This window comes from Dermacentor andersoni, chromosome 7 (genome assembly GCF_023375885.2).
Source record: "Dermacentor andersoni chromosome 7, qqDerAnde1_hic_scaffold, whole genome shotgun sequence".
NCBI lineage: Eukaryota > Metazoa > Arthropoda > Arachnida > Ixodida > Ixodidae > Dermacentor > Dermacentor andersoni.
In genome coordinates this window covers 73,682,769-73,692,360 of record NC_092820.1, presented here as the reverse complement: position 1 = coordinate 73,692,360, position 9,592 = coordinate 73,682,769, and the positions used below count along the sequence as shown (strand labels likewise).

General features: G+C 46.2%; 1 long non-coding RNA gene across 1 annotated transcript in view; it reads left to right on the top strand.

Annotated features, from left to right (window-relative positions):
* The window catches only part of LOC129385741 (uncharacterized), a 59,988-nt gene that overhangs the window by 34,417 nt on the left and 15,979 nt on the right, over positions 1-9,592 (top strand). The window lies entirely within an intron of this gene.

The window sequence follows — 9,592 nt, the reverse complement described above, 5'->3', positions numbered from 1 at the left end:
GAATAAAGTAGAACGCACAGTACAGGTCGCACGCGCTAAGGCCGGCGACTGAAGGTCAGGCTACTACATCATGCTAAATAGAAAAAATGGTGTCTGAGCTACAAACGTGAACCTATCAGTAAGTAGAGGGCGATTAACCTGATCGCATCCAGACGTACAACCACTCGGCTACAAATATTCGTCCAGTGCCGTAGACCGCAGGCCGACGAGATGATAGTCCCTCACTAGCGACATGCGCTGCGCGCTGAAAGCGGGACACTCCAATGTCAGGTGCTGAAATGTCTCGCAGCAACCGCAAGACGTCCACAGTGGACTGGCCGCACGTCTTTGTATGTATAAACGTTCGCACACGCTCACACAGCCAACCCTCAACTTCAGTAGTTGCTCTCCAGCGCGACGAGGCAAGCCTCACCAACCTGTTGTATGCGAAACCACGCGATCCGGGCGGCCAGACCATGACACATCAAGGGAGGGTATGTAGAATGCCGCTGCGCAGCTGTCTGTTTGTGCACGCACCGACCCGTCTGTGTACACCTGTAAGTGGCTTTGAAACGCTGTGCTCCAGTGGTGTAGCACAAGAAAATTTGCTTCGGCAGTTGAAATGACGCTTTTCGCCGGTAGGTGGGGTACACGAGGCTGCAAGTATATTCAAAAAAAAAAAAAAACCATGGCGGGTAGTGGTGATTCCGTATAGGCCATTCAAATCCTAAAAATTGAAAAGTGTTCAGCGCCGCATTGAAATGGGAGCGAGTTCTTTTTTTTTAGTAGTAGTAGTAGTAGTATTTATTTTGGCCATATTATACAGTATACAATAAGGCCCCGTAGAAAGGCTAAAGAAGGCAGATAAATCATGAATCCTGACAAAGCCTTATCCCGGTCCTTGATCTTAACAGCCCGGAAAGCGCCGCGCCTGTGGAGGACTCGCGCAACCTTCATAGCTGCGTAAGCAAGGCCTGAAGTGGTAAAAGGCGGAGTGGAAGAGACTATGCTTCATTACTAACCATCTTGTTTGAAGCCGCCTTAGGAACTCCCATCGCCTAGTGAAGCCCCTTTCTGTGCACTGCCTCCAAGCACTCAGATTGGCTCGGTGATGGTGATATCAGCGGCAGCTGATAGAGAATGCGGCTTTTCAGCAGTACAGCGTTCAGTTTAGGCATAGACACAGCTTTGTTTCCCCAACGTCCACCTGCCATACGACGATGTGCGCTGACTCTTTGCACTGATGCAGCCACAACACTTCCAACTGCGCGTCGCCATGGTAGCTTGCAGATGATGGTGATGCCCAGAAATCGAACACTAGTTGCACGACGAATTGGATGGCCTCTGATATTCAGCGACAGGCATGTTGACTTCCGCCTCACTCCCGGTAAAAGCGTGAGGGCAATTTTTTCCGCTGATAAAGATAGGCCAAGCGTCGATAAGTGGCCATCGATGACGGAGATTGCGCCCTGGGCTATCCGGGCCAAACGTTTGTGTTGGTACCCCGAGATCCAAATGCAGATGTCGCCTGCGTAGATGGACAATTTAAATGCCCTCCAACCTATCTTCAGTGCGTCTGGACGGGTGGTCATGGGAACGTTAAAAAGCAAGGGAGCGTCCTACACTTCCTTGTGGGACGCCAAAAGAAATGCGTCGCCTTCTTCTCATTATATTTCCGAGCTTAACCTGAACATGTCGCTCTCTAAGAAATTAATGGACGAATCGAAAAGCATTTCCAGAGACACCCATAGCTTGGAGTCCGTTGATGATGCCGGCATGAAACACACAGTCGTGTGCTTTAGTAACGTCCATAAAGATGGCGAGTGTCGAGACACCGTCGGCGCGATGGTGCTCGATGTAGCTTAGTAAGTTCAAGACACTGTCCTGGGCACTTGACCGTGGGCAAATCCGGTCATACACAATGGCAGTCTGCTTCCTTGCTGAAGATACCAAGTTAACCTCGTACGTATTAAGCTTTCCAGCAACTTTCATACGCATGATGTTAGCGATACTGGTCGATATGAGGCAAGGTTCGCAAGATCCTTTCCAGACTTGAGCACTGGCAGCACCCACGCTCTCTTCCACGCTTCCGGGATCCTTTGTGAGTGCCATGCAGAGGCGATTAAATACGCCCAGAAGGACTCATATTCACTCGTATGGCAGATGTCAGCATTTGATTGCTAGTCAAATCGGGGCCCACAGCACAGCGTCTTTTTAATCTGCTAATTGCCAAATCCAACTCAACAAAGATGAATGGCGTATCCATCGTATGGAATCATTGAGATGACAGAGGGTTCACCTATCCTGCTGATCTGCGAGATGTGTATACATCTGCAAAATCTTATTCGAGGGAGGAGCAGGAGGAAATAACTTTATTGTGTGCCCTGCGAGTTGCGATTGGAGGGCTGGGAAATTTTTTCCTTGCTTTAAAGCAAGTGCCTCCAATTGCTTGCGTGCGCGGATCTTTCCGGATAGGCTATTGATTGCTCCCCATAAGCTTGTCATGGGCGTAAACCCCGATAAGCTCTCACAGAAAGCAGCCCATTGAAATCGTCGTAACCCTATTGTGCGAGGACGGATGACGGCGTTTATCCCTATTATATCCACTTTTCGCAGAGTTTCCGCTCCGCTCTCCTGCGCGCTGCGCAGTGATTCTCTAGTTTGAAGTCATGAATATGTAAATGTCCTGGCAGTTTCAACACTGAAGTAGCCACTCTCTTGCTACGCAACATATCTGTGAACAGCTCGCTCAGAGATTCATCCAATGCTTCTCTGTATGTGCCCTAGCATGTCACAGTACAGAACTATCGACCTGCAATCTGAAATCCCATAATGTTTGTGAACATTGGAAAATGTTCGCTGCCCATCCTGGCTGGGACCATTGCCAATGATACCAAAAGGTCTGTAGAGTGTAACACCAGGTCTATGGCAGTCCATGAATCTGGTGGCCTGAAGGAGTCGGTTTTCCATCGTTCGCCACACATAAGTCAGCAACATCCACAGCAGCGACAAGTTCCTTGCCTCGAAAATCTACAATCCTATCTTCCCAAAGCGAATGACGTGCGTTAAAGTCCCCATAGATTATTCAAGACGAGGGGCAGCGAATGCAAAGGTCCTTTAGATAAGCCTCCATGGATACTTTCCTTCGTGGGCTTACATACAAAAGACACCACACTGAGTTTTCGGTTTCCTAGGCACACTTGCGCCTAGGCGATTTCAAAGGAGGTAGAAAAAAATATGGCCAGGCTTAGCTTGGTTAAGCCAAGAATGCGTTGCATATTGCGCGGTCTTTTTTTTTTTTTTTTGAGGGCGAGGTATTGCTTGGCGGCACTCGATTTTCTTGGCAATACTTGGTTATACTTCGATTTACTCGGTAATACTTGGTTTAGCTATTTTAATTCTTGGTCATTCTGTGTGCAAGTACCAGTAGTGAGGCGAGAAGTGCTGTAGCGGCTATATACGTGGTTGCCGGTGAAGCTAATGCAGAATGTACAAACGCAGCTCCAGCGCCCCTAGCGGGAGGAGCGGGAGTCAGGTGGTAGCTGCGGCCGCGCGCGACCGCGCGAATTGGGGCCCAGCTCTTCCTCCGTGACGTCACGCGCCGGCGCAGCGCCCCTAGCGGGAGGAGCGGGAGTCAGGTGGTGACTGCGGCCGCGCGCGACCGCGCGAGTTGGGGCCCAGCTTTTCCTCCGGCTGTCGTGACGTCACGTCACGTGGTTGCGCTAAAGGTCAATGGTGGCTGCCTGGCCGCGCCCAAGGGCTGAACTGAGTGATTGCAATATGCAACGCATAAAAGGTCGTGCACTGGTAAGGTGAATAGGTACTTCACGCCTGATGCATATCATTGCACTGCCATTTGCAAATGACGGTATACTCGGATTGCCGTGTTTGATGTATCCTGGGATCATCTTGCCATTTGGGAGACCAGCCTCCGAAAGGCCTAAAATTGGTATCGGGAAGTCTCAAAGGAAGATGCTCAATTTGCACACACGCTGCAGAATGCAAGCACAGTTTCATTGCATCATTAATGGCACTTTTGAACGACAGAATGGGCCAGATAGGCAAGAAATCGCCATTATGTTATTAAAAGTATGTGAAAGTAGACCAGAGTATTACTGACTCAAGATCGTTTGAATTCGCACATATATTTCCCACAGCCTGAATTACCCTCATTTTCGTTTAATTTCATTTCGATAGCATTTGTAGTTTCTTCCTCGAAAACAGGCTAAATTCTGCGGACTCGTAACACTAACTCATAAAGGTCCACAGCGCTTGCATATGCAATTTACTGCAAATTAGGCAATTAAGCCACCCACATTCAACTTTATATACACGTCACCCGTTACCTGGCTCGCAGTTTTGATCCAACGTAAACATAGGTGCTGCGTTTTGTTCATCGAGGACACCGGGCAAACCTCGTGTAATGAAAGAAAATACAAGGTGTGAGGGTTGAATAATTACACATTAATAATTATGTATTTATTATTATTATATGTAACGTTTCTAATTAAGGAATAAACGTTAAAACTGGGTGACAAGGTGATAAAAAATGTTTCTCCTTACTACCGAATATAAACTATCTGTAACGCAGAGTTTTCTCGTATTGGGAAATGTAAGGGGTAATGGTTCCGTGATCCTTTGAAATAATTGCTTTATAAATGCTTTCCCAAAGCTGCATTTTATCCACAGGCTATACACGTTGCACACATATTTTTCGTAGTGGTCCGCATTTCTTTGGTTTTCTTAAGTTTGATCTAGGGGGAATTTCTAATTCTGCCGGGGCTGCGTGTCAAAGTTTGCGCCACTTGTAAAAGTTAATCTTATATACTGTGAAACCCTTGAATACGTAACTAATTGTACAGGCCTTCACTATTCCAAACATTTCCCGATTCAAAATTTTGCCTACACACGACCCATAGAGTACTCCTTATTTTCAGCAAGCATGAACTTTGTCTAACTTAGCGTTCCGTCGGTACACTGAAAACCATACTGTCAAAGGGCCAACTAGCTCAACACCAGACCCAGTTAAGAGCACATTATGAAGGAATGTTCAAAATAAGTTGCAGTTTCTCCCAACTGGCGAAACATCAATTGCGATAGTGAATGAGTTGACAGCTATACGAAGTAAGGATGGTAGCTTTATCGGCCGTATACACTTGGAAACCTTCGCCTACTAAGTTAACGAGCATGGTGTCAGCGCGCCCAGAGAAACATGAACACGTCACACTCGCTGACCGCGGACACACGCTGTCAAAACGCCGGCGCGAGGAAGCACGAAAGCAGAAGCGAGCGAAGTGAGCTTTCTGCTGTCTATTGTTTCAACACAAACTGAGCGGCGAGAACACAGCGCGCACACGAAGTTATGAGCCCCCGGCGCACCAAGACTCAGTAAAGATCGCAGATCGCTTTCAAAATAAGGCGCGTGCGGTCACACAATGCGCACTTGCTGACGGAGTAGAACGCCGCTGCCCCCCTGTCCCTCCTGGGCTGCCCCCCCCTCTTTCCTCTCTTGCGAGGGCGAGAGTGAGCCGAGATTTCGGTTCCCCTTGCGCGCTTTCATTCGCCCATACAGCATAAGGCACGCGGCGACGGTCTTGTCGCTCTTCGACTTCATGCGAAACATCACGGTGACGGCGACGCCGACGGGGAAAGAAATGCGTCTGGAGCGTCCATATAATTGCTATGGCAATGAACGGCTGTATTTGATCCACATACATTTCCTTTAGCGCGCGAATTTGCCATAGCGTTCCTCCCATCTTTGCAAAATTTGACGTCGGTAACACTCGTAGCTATACTAGGGGAGCGGGCTAAATTTTTTCGCCGATCGCAAAACACAGTTATAACGCTCCGGAGCACTCGCGTACGCAACTTATTGCAAAAGCTGCAATTAAAACACCGATATAGAACTTTGTCAACACCCCCCATTAACCATATTGTACCCCTTGTTTTCGCCAGCTATAAACAAGCTAGCTTGCTTAGTTCCCGACAACACCGCAAAAACAACTGCGAATCAAGTATACATGACGCATGAAAGTAAGGAAAAACGAGTGCTCGGTAAATATTTGCAACACTTCTATATAAGTGAGGAACGTGAAAGTTTCACCACAGGTTACAGTTCTTATCCCGCTTTATTTTGTCAAATTTGGAATTGGCGTTTCGTACTGGTATTTTAGGACTGTGAAAAACTGTGATTGGCTTCGCTATGACCCAATGGTACGCTTGATTAAGTAACTTTCTGTAACTGCTGTATTTAACCAGCACAGGCTAAACACTTCTCGTTCGTCAATCAAAAAGTTGCTTACTACTTCAACCAAATATAAATAACCTGCCTCGCAACGTTCACCGAGAAGACCAGGAAATATCAACTGTGGGACTTATATAACGCATAAAAATGAGAAGGCAAACATTCAGTAATTTTTTTTTTTTTCAGATCGCGAACGTAACGTACACACTTGAATGTTTCGCTGCACGTCCCTGAATGAAGTAGACCTTGTCGTCTACGAATATTAAATTTCTGCCCTTTTTATCCTCTCAGCAAAGCAAGGAAACTTTTTAAGCCCTTAATATAACGTCTCCAATCTGGCCAAAAAACGAGGGCTTAGTAATTTTAATTTAACCCCAAATGACGCGCGTACTTGAAAATTTTCCTGCGCCCTTTCATCTAATACTCTCTACAGTTTCTCAAGATATAAACTTCATGTGTGATCTCGTGCTTTCATAAAACCGTGGAAACAGGCCCATAAAGTTTTTGAACGCTTCTAGTCGTATTAACAGCTTGACTGTAAAATAACAAGTAATGCATAACCAACCTCGGCTGATATCAAAGAATGCGAGTAGCATGCTTTGGACGTTGTTTTATGTGCTCTTATGTTGCACTATATTTTATGAGCGGCGCTCCTCTTACTACCGTGCCTTACCCGTGCACGGGAGCCAACCCACACTTAGTGCGCCACTTCTCCAAGAACAAGTTCGGAACCTCGTGGAGCGTTTGCTACCAGAGGCGCACCGTCGCGAACAAGGGCGTCTTCGACCAGAGGCACAGCGTCTCAACTACAGCGTCTCAAAACGCAACGTGTCCCGGGGGAAGAATGCGAGGACGCTCCCCTTACCACTATACGGTTAAGCACGATACCACCAATACCACCGCTCGGTATTACCATATACCAGCGTGCGGTTCTTACCGCTTTGTTAGACTGAACTATCTTCGAGGTCGATCAAAGAAAGTGGTCAGACGCGAAAAATTGCAAGTAGTTCCCAAAGAATGTTACACGCTTTAAAACCTGTGTCATCATCATCATCAGCAGCAGCAGCAGCAGCAGCAGCAGCAGCAGAAGCCTATTTTATGTCCCCAGCAGGACGAAGGACTCTCCCTGCGATCTCCACTTACTCCTGTCCTGCGCCAACTGATGCCAACTTACACCTGCGAATTTCCTAATTTCATCACCCCACCTAGTTTTGTGTCGTCCTCGACTGGCTTCCCTTCTCTTGGAACCTATTCTGTAACTGTAATGGTCCGAAGCATAACTGCAAGCCGGCCTAGTTGGAACAGATTCCTCATTTAAAAACTTTGTGTGCGCAAACAGACAGGGATAAAGAAGAGGGGGCAACAAAAGGACGAGCGCTTTCTAACAACTGGTTTTATTGTCGAAGAACTTCCCGCTTCGATACCCACAGATCTGCGCGATCTAGTCAAACAGAGCACGCCTATAGCGCACATAACACTTGAGATAAAATGCCGTGGACCAAAGCCACCCGGTCAACATAAAAACATCAAGGCGCATGTAACAAGCACTTACGATGAAAATACGTTATAGATGTGATGACAACAGTGAATTTTCTTTATCCAGCAATGAAACAGAAGGATGGCTGATGCATTCTTCCTTTCGTTTTTCAATCAAGTACGCTTCCACAATTTCTCTCGCGGTTTGATTCTTATGCCTATACAAAATTACGGTGCTAGCAAGACACGGTGAGCAATCGTGTTCTTGACAATGCATGGCCAAATGCGTACCAGGGCGACCTTTCAGACTAAATAAGTATTCCCTTAGTCTCGTGTTGATGCACCTCAAAGTCTGCCCTGCGTATACCTGACCACACGTCATAGGAATCTGATAAAGAACGTTTTTCACGCAATCAGCAATTTGGTTCATACGCGGATGTCTAACGCTACATTCATTTTTTGCATCATCCTTTCTTTCGAACTAATTTTTAACCTTAGAACACACACCACCAATTTTGTTTTTTGCTGAAAACACCAGTTTTACTTCGTAACTCCCAGCCACCTTTCTAAGTCTATGTGGAAGGCCGTGAACATACGGAATCACTGTAACCTTGGAAGCGAAATCCTTCTGCCTTTGATTGTTTGTGCATTGTTCTTTATCCTATTTAAGTTTTCTCATTAGTCTATCACATGATGCCAGCATCACAGCGAGCGGGTTCCCAGCCTTTCTCAACCTATCAACTAGCTCAAGAAATGCAAAGTTTACAGTGTGGTGACATGAATTCATCAACGCTGACTGGAAACATGAAAAGACTATCCCATCCTTCACAAGCCTGGAATGGTTTGAGGCATACATAGTTCATTAGCGGTTTTCCAGCTCGGGGTACGACCAACACACATGTTCCGGTAAGAATTCTAACTTGATATCAAGAAACTGTAGCTTATTATCTACCGGTACTTCCGAAGTAAATGTTAAGCTCTTGCCAAGAGAATTGAAGGCTTCTACAACCCTATTCCTGAAAGCACCCTTGTCTACATGACAGCCTAAAATCAAGTAGTCATCAGCATATCTGTATACGTTATTTACTACACCTTCTAAATCTTGGGCCAACTCTCTGTCTATGCTTCCCAAAAGAATGCTACCTAGGATGGGAGCTACATTTGACCCGATGCACACACCCCTTGCTTGTAGATACGTTTCACCACAGAATCCTACATGTGTATTCGCTAAGTAAAAATGCAGAATTTCAAGAAAGGATTCAACAGCAATGCCGCACGTGTTGCGGAATGACACCTCGTCATTCTCGTTTGTTATGCAATCTTTTACACTGCACATTAGGGGCCCATGAGGTAAGGAATAGTAGAGATCTTGAACATCTATTCTGAATCCCCAGCTGCGACTTGTACTATCCGATGCCAGAAAATTCACTAGGCATTCAGAGTTTTTCAACAAGTACGGATCCTGTACTTCCAAGGAATTAAACATTTTCTGCAGGAACCCCGCGACCAGAACCTGCCAACACTCTCGCTCGGACACAATTGGCCTAAAAGGAATTCCTTGCTTGTGCGTCTTTGCCGTAAAAAAATATCTCCAATTTCATTCCTTTTGAGTTCTTTACATGTTTCGCAAGCTTTTCTTGGTCACATTTTTTCAATAGTTCCACCGCCTTTTTTTTTACGCTTTCTACATTTACATCACATTTCCTGAAGCACTTATTCACCGCTAGGAAAGCCTTTCTTAAATAACAATCATTCGGTACAACAACCAGAAAGCCTTCCTTGTCTGCTAGAACCACGCGAAGATCGTTCTCAACCAAATATTTAGCAGTCCTATCAACATTAGGCCTGGGTCTATCGCTTACCGAAGCTTTGGCGACCACGTCCACACATTCC